This window comes from Pollicipes pollicipes, unplaced genomic scaffold (genome assembly GCF_011947565.3).
Source record: "Pollicipes pollicipes isolate AB1234 unplaced genomic scaffold, Ppol_2.1 Scaffold_3087;HRSCAF=3621_pilon_pilon_pilon, whole genome shotgun sequence".
NCBI lineage: Eukaryota > Metazoa > Arthropoda > Thecostraca > Pollicipedomorpha > Pollicipedidae > Pollicipes > Pollicipes pollicipes.
Window position 1 is genome coordinate 21,342,743 of NW_023596225.1, and position 7,733 is coordinate 21,350,475.

At 49.0% G+C, this 7,733-nt stretch overlaps 1 pseudogene; it reads left to right on the forward strand.

Moving 5' to 3' along the window:
* Window positions 1-3,999: 3,999 nt before the first annotated feature.
* On the forward strand, window positions 4,000-5,462 carry LOC119089872 (prolactin-releasing peptide receptor-like; annotated as a pseudogene).
* The last annotated feature ends 2,271 nt before the right edge of the window (window positions 5,463-7,733 follow it).

Sequence of the window (7,733 nt, forward strand, 5' to 3'; positions counted from 1 at the left end):
TCGCGTGTTGTAGCTGTGAGCGAATTTGTGCCGATTCATTCAAAACGTGGGCATGATTTGGCGACAGCATTGTCAATAACTGATGCTTTGATAGAGGCAGCAGCTTTTCCCATGTTTTCCACTCACCATCTCCTTCACTGTTCTGTTGCATCGTAGGGTGCTGTTCTCATGGGAGGTTTTAAATTGCACAGCAGTCGAGCAGAAGAAGATGTAAATGGAAAGTGCATTACGCATGTGCTGACTATGTATACCCTCAAGCATTCAAGGTAGGACAGTCGGACCTCAGCTTTCGGAGCTTAAAGGGAGTGTTCCACATTTATGTGAGGTTTTCAGCTGAAATAGCCATTTTGCCAATTTTGTGGTGCTGTTTACAATTCTGCCCTTAAGACCCAAGGCCCTATAGACTCCGAGCTAAAGGCCCTCAAAATGGAGAAAGGTATATCAGGAAGAGCATTTCAAATTACGTTGGCATTCATGACGCCATTATATATAGGTCATTTAAATCCTACCATTCCATTAGCCATGCGGCAATCAAGGCCACGAAAAACAAAATTGTCGAGGCGCTAATGTCTGGCGTTTATCTCGCGTTCATGAGCACGATTTCCAGATTGCAACGGCCGTTAATTGGCTCCCAACCAATGTTGTGCAAGGTACGATGACGTAATCAAACCATGGCACATTGAGGAGCATCTTTGCTATACAGAGAATTGTGCCGTCCATAGCAGTATTTTCTACTTTAAAGTATACCTTAGTTATAAGTTATAGCTGATTTCATTATAGCTGATGCTTGCTTTGATATCTCCAAATGTGAAACATTCCCTTTGAGGAACATGGGAGCGCAACATGAGCAGTCATTGCACAATCAAAACTGGCCCATTCACTGATCTAAACATTAGCAGCCTGATGTGCTGACAGTTGGAAACTGGTTTCTACTTATCAATTCATGTTGGCTGACTTCTGCCTTATGATGTTAGAGCTGTGCGCATGTATGGTATTAGTTTAAAAGCGTTTCAAGAGGAAAATCCTTCGGCATGCTATGTTATATTTGTGAGCATTCATTGCACACCATTCTGCTTTCACTCAGGTGATGAAAACAGGCAGGCAGGCACTGCAGGCAATGAGATTTACCCACATCTCATTTGTTAAGTGTTTCGGGCTTAGCTTACATAAACAGAGAATACATGACAAGCATTTTGCTAATCACACAAGTAGGATCCATTTTGATATTTTTGCAAAGAAATGTGTCTGAACATGCAGCTTTGCCTCATCTCTTGGTCTTGGGGTTGCCCCGCCAAGTGTTCTTGCCCGAAATGACTGAACGGTCACTATTTCTTGATCATGCGAAGTGTTATGCTCTGTTATGCCCTCCGCAGGCGTGGCATGCCGTTAAGAGTTGCCACTTCGGTAGTTTGCATTTCAATAAGCAACAATCCTAAGGTTCGTAACATGATCTACGACACAAATCCTTGGCTTCATTGCAATACCAAAATCTTTGGGGCTTTATCGCACCTGCTCCGTTGTTATCAGTGCCTGCCTTTCAGAAACTCGAGCAATATTGTTAACGTACTTCTTTGTCCTAGGCCGTGCATTCGCTGTGCATTTTTGTAAGAGCGTAGTGTGTGTGTAATTCGTATGGTTTTGCAAACTAGATAACACGATTTTACGCCCAAAACTATGATTTAAGCCAAAGATCTATGATTTTCTGATTTCAGAAATTGACTCCCAGAAGTGAAATAGCCCTTTTCAAGGAAAAGCGCTGGCGTAAGTAAGGGACGCGCCGGTGGTATAGCACAAGCGGCCTAGGAATACCTAGCACACGGCTTGATTCGCTTTCCTTCGGGCCTCTGAAAGTTGGACAAAAATGGAAATCAATTTCAGTCACACATTGCACGATAACTTGACCATCGATCTATCGCTCCAGAGGATGTGTGTTACAGCCAGCGCCATTTCGCGGAAACAATTAATGTATTTATCTTGGACCAACATACTCAGTCCGAGCAGTGAAGCCAATTAGAACGTGATCATGCAACGAGCGCCTGACATGACCGCACGGCCAAACGCGGCAACCAGTCAACTAGCCAGCGCTGTTCAGCGGTCGCCACGTACGGCCTCGAATGTCTGGCACTACCACGTGTCGTGTGGCTACGCTCTAGTGCAATTTAACTCAGAAGTCAGCAGGTGACAGAACACTATGCGTGATAACTGACGTTAGTGTCAGTTTTGGCCGAAAAGGTGTCACGCGGTTTTGAAGCACCAAGCATCGCCAGACCAGCTCGCGCAAAGTACAGGACATCTGCAGCGTTGCGACCAAAAGCACTCGGCTCACAACAGCTCACAATTCCATGAGCCGTGGCTTGGTACGGAAAAACATCAGCCTAGCCCTGCCCTTCTCCCCTGCATGAGGACTTGATGAGTCCAGTGTCATTACCGTGTGGTACGAGGCACAGGTGAGTTCCGGGCCAGGGCTTTGGACGTTGTACGCGGATACTCGGGCCTGGAAATACATGTGCACAAGCTGTGACTTTTTTTAAATTACAAAAAAGATCTAGCGTCACTTAACATGAACAGAGCATAGGCACATGAAATATAGTGCGCTTATCCGTTTTGGCAGCGTGTGATTCTAAAATCAATCGACCTCAGGACGCGCAAAAATTACGGTCGCCTAGCAAATGACGTGTTAGGTCATGAAGGCATGCCGATACCTGGGTCCTAAAAGAACTTTTGCCGTTAAGGTCTAGAAATCTTATTGCAACAGTCTTGTGTAAGTTGATGTTGTCAGATCGTAAGTCATTTCCATCACTCCTTGGACGGCAACATCTGCAACATCTTGTCTTAAGTCTGTGTTGTCAGATCATAAGTCGTTTCCATCACTCCTTGGACCGACCACTACCAGACCACTTCATGTAGACGAAAATTTAAGACTAGACTGCGTATTTCAGCAGCTTCGCGACATGACGGGCTTCGCCGAAGGCTCCCAAAGCGTACGCTTCATGTGATGCTTCCTATCTAAATGCTCGGGGGTTAGACCCACGTAAAAAAATATTATGCAGTTGTGTGAGCGGTGGCATTTAAGGACATGACTTAGTCGTCTAGCGGCCATCTTTTTGCTAGCAATTCTTTCTTTTTTTGGCAATTCGGCGAGTCAGACGGGTGCACCGCATGGCAGTGCTATCATTACTGCGGCGTTTTAGCTCATTGCATTAGGACCGGAGACAACACGCAAATTGGTGGCATTGAGGCCAACCAGATTTGTTGAGGCTGAAAAGTTCATGTCTGTAATATGAGCTCTATGATGTCAGAAAAATAAACAACGAAACGTTTTTATTAGTTTCAATGCCTCTAAAGGGACTAGGACCGTCAACACAAAATGTTGAATGAAATACGTAGAAAGCATCGTCATGTCTTCCCAACTTATACAGTACAATAGCTATGGCCAGTACATTGTCTGTACTGTGCTAAAGATTCATTGTGTATGCAAACTCTTAGCTTCAGCTCCTGGGGTCGAGTAGCATGAGTACCCGCGCAGTGGTGTTATCACTGGGGGGCGGAACGTTGGGGACGTTAGTTGTATCAAAATGATATGTTGAACAGTGGACATATTTGCGTTGTTTTATTGCCATGTGTTGTGAACAAAAAGTGCTTCTACAGAACCATTGATTTCGCCTTGTTCTAAAACATTCAGTACCACCCTGTCGGGACACCCGACCCGCTCCACCAGGCTGAGCGATGCGTCGCTGTTACATGCTGATAACGCGGATTGCGCGACCCAGCAATTAACGCCCACCTAAAACCTCGGATTTTCATTATCAACGCTGACACTCCGAAGTGCACAAATCCTTGGCACAAGTCTGTGGGGGTGGGGTGGCCCCCCGTTGCGCAGACCGGGTCGATACCATGTCGTAGCTGCGCGGAGTCAGCGGAACATCCCTTCCATTCGAGCAACAGGTGCGGGCTGGAGCGGCCGGTCGGCCCGCGGCGCAGTCAGTTGGGCGGCGCGGGTGGCGTCGGGAGCAGCTCCGGGTACCGACCGCCCTATCGGGTCACGGCGGTCGTCAGTCGTGACCGGGTCACACTGGGCGACTGCTCCCATCGCGCCGCGCCGAGGTGCCGTCTCGTCTGGGTCGCCGCTCTGATTTCAGCCGGGGCCCTGACCTGGCCTCAGCTGACGACCTAGGCTGGCCGGCATTGGCCCAATGAGCTGTGCCCGCTAACTGAAGCTTCCATCGATCACAGCAGCCTTCGCGGCGAGGACTTCGTGCGTTTGTGTGGCAGCGATACGGAGTGCAGCCGTGGAGTGACGGTCATGGATCCCCTGTCAAACTTCTCATTACCCGAGAACCAGCACGGAAACCAAGTGGGTGACGAAACCAACGGCTCAAAGCTGCTGGCCGAAGTTGCCACGGAAAGTACGTACTACGAAGAAAACCTGGTCCATACCTTGCCAGTCCAGGTTGTGTTCTATATGATCTATTCGACGATTTTTTTGTTAGGTGTTTTCGGAAACTGCATTGTTATGTACGCGGTCTTCCGGAACAAAACCATGCAGACTGTCACTAATTATTTTATCCTTAACCTGGCGCTGTCTGATATACTTCTGTGTGTCCTTTGCGTCCCTTTCACACCTCTTTACACCTTTCTGCAAAGATGGATCTTCGGAAAGGCCCTGTGCCATCTGGTGACGTGCACCCAAGGAGTCAGCATCTACATATCCTCCCTCACACTCACCACCATTGCCATCGACCGCTTTTTCGTTATCATCTATCCCTTTCCGACCCCGTATGATGCCCTCGACCTGCTTCATTCTGATTCTTTGCACGTGGCTGTTCTCGGTGGGAGCAACCATGCCGTACGCAGTTTTCGTTCAGCACGTTCCCATCGACGAAGACACGTACTTGTGCCAAGAGGACTTCCCAGAGGACATCAGGCTGACGTTTGGCAGCGTGACCACCGTCCTGCAGTTCGTCATCCCGTTCATCATCATGACTGTGACGTACACGCTGATATCATTCAAGCTGTCGAGCCGGGCCAGGTCCAAGCCGGGCTCCAAGAGCGCGCGAAAGGAACAGGCGGACCGCGAGAGGAAGAGGCGCACCAACCGCATGCTGATCGCAATGGTTGCCGTGTTCGGACTCTCCTGGCTGCCGCTCAATCTGATGAACATCCTCGACGACATCTCGACCAACCTGGGCCTGGACTGGGACCGCTGGCAGTACTTCCACCTCTTCTTCTTCGTGGCGCACGCCATCGCCATGAGCTCCACCTGCTACAACCCCTTCCTGTACGCCTGGCTCAACGAGAACTTCCGCAAAGAGTTCAAGGAGATTTTGCCGTGCTTCCGTCGCTGCGGCGGCGGCCGCGACCCCCGGCCTGAGAACGGCATGCTGCGCCTGGACCGGAGCGGGCTGCGGCGCGGGTCTACCGGGCGCGTCACCGAGGACCACGAGACCAAGACCACAGGCGTCACTCATGTGGTGACGCCCTTCGAGCCGGCTACGGAGGAGGTGCTGCTTCTGCAGGCCCTGGCGCCCTCCACCGACGAGCAGGTGACACTGCAGCGCGTGCAGGACGCCACCGCCACCGCCACCCTGCCGGCCACGTTAGTTACCGATCTGTAGGGGAGGACTGAGGCGGCAACCGTAACTGAGGTGTACGTGTAGGACTGCTACAAAGCCCGCCACCGATCTACCATTGAAGACTGAGGCAAACCTCGGCACGGACCTGTAGATGGGGACTGAGCCAAAGGTCATCACCAATGTGGGGTGGAGACGGAGACAGCGTCCGTCAACGAGCTGTCGGCGAGGCGTGGAGTGATACTGGACACATAGTTGTAATGCTGGACCCATATATTTGTAGGTGAGGACGGACAGGATGTTCGCCGATCCGTCGATGGGAACTGAGGCGCCACTGCACACCGGCTTGCAAGTGAGTACTGACACAAATCTCTAGGTGAGAACTGACCTATCAGAGGCGGTAAAAATAGTGAAAATAAAGGTACGAAATAGGTAAAAGATACCATTTATAGAACAACATCTAAGTTCATAACCGATTGAGAGATCGGACTGTTAACGCGTGAACCGATATGTTGAAGGGTTGCAGCCGTCCGTGCACTTTAACATTCGGCTTAAAGCTTCTGACCGGTCTGATGATGAGCAAACGGCGGGCCCCATGACCGCTCGCATTTAATTATAATTTTGTAAGTAAAGGACTAATGATCGCAGTTCTCACTGATAAGCCCCTGTTGAAATTGGCTGGATGTTATCCAGCTCTGAACAATAAGGAGCGTAGATTGTCTGCTTCGGTTGTCGCATTGACGCACGATGCGCAATCAGGCCCTCGCGTTTCAGTTGGGATGCTATCTCGGGAAGTCAGCGTGCTTCCCAATAGCTTGTAAGTCTTTGAAGTATGCTGGATGCCAACGGCGAAACCGTATGGTCATTAGCATGCATATTACAGTCCCTGTTGTGACACATGTCATCCGCTATAATTGGCGTCTTTGTATACCCAAGATCGCAATGTGCTGTGTTTGTAAGTATTTGGAATGCCCTTGCTATCAAAGGAAAAGTAAACAATATTCTGCTCAGTGGACAGCGAGGTCATAAGTACAGGGACACTACGTCAGCTGCAGGAAACGTTCAGTGGCCGTCTCTATGACGCTACTGTTCAAAAGACGTGATCTTTCCGACTCTGGTCGGAGTTTCGCAGGCCCTACAGTAGTTCGTGCCGTTTTGTGGTTGTGTAGTTTTTAGCAACGCGCGCGCGAGGACGTGCTTTCGGATGGGTGATGGGCTGCAAGATTGGAAAGTTGCAGCCATGGTCATTATATTGAGCTCTTAATCTGATTACGTTTTGTGCTCCCGCCAATGAAATGCGATTGACACGCGATCTGGTGGGGGTGAATTTCGCCCCTACCGAAAGTTTTTTAAGAAGTTTTTTTAAAAGAATTTTTCCACAATAGTATCTGAACGGCACGGCGTAGCTGCGCCAAACTTTGTAATGCTGCTGACCTATGGCAGGTCAGACAGGCCATGGCTATCGTCTGTCAGGAAATTAAATTCCTTGAGAATTGTTCAACCGCGTGCGACAACGGAGCCTTCGAAGAAGCCATGCATGTTTGAAATAGTCTCTTACGCTATTGGATAATTGAATTCAGGAGAACTACTAATTCCAGTGACCTTGGTTCAGGCATGAAGGTTGGGCTAAGGCCAAAGCCAAACTGCTTTTATGCTGGAACACCCGTGTCATGGTATTTTTTTGCGCTTCGTCCGAAATAGTTGATCACAGGGACGTTAACAAGCATATTTTTGGACTGTATAAAGTTCGGAGGTCCATGACCTAAAATGGCCCCGATCATCCATTGTTTTTTTTTTTAGGACAATGCCATCCAGCATAATCCTTGAACCTCATTTGACTCGAAGCAATAGCACTGCACGAGGTTTTTGGCCACCGTGACTTTCTGAAGGTCCTGTGAAGTCACTTAACTGAAAGGGACACCAGTCACGTCTTTTCTTAGAACAGTCGTGTAGGTTAAATGTAGTTTCATGAAGGTGTCTATGGGCACTTCGGACATTGCACTGTAGCTTGACATTGTCTGACCTTATTTGGACCGCAGGTCATGACTAGAACATTTTTTTAGAACAGGCGTGTGGGTTAAATGTGGTTTTGTGAAGGTGTCTGAGGGCACTTTGGACACCGAACTGTAGTTTGACATTGTCTGACCCTATTTGGACCGCACG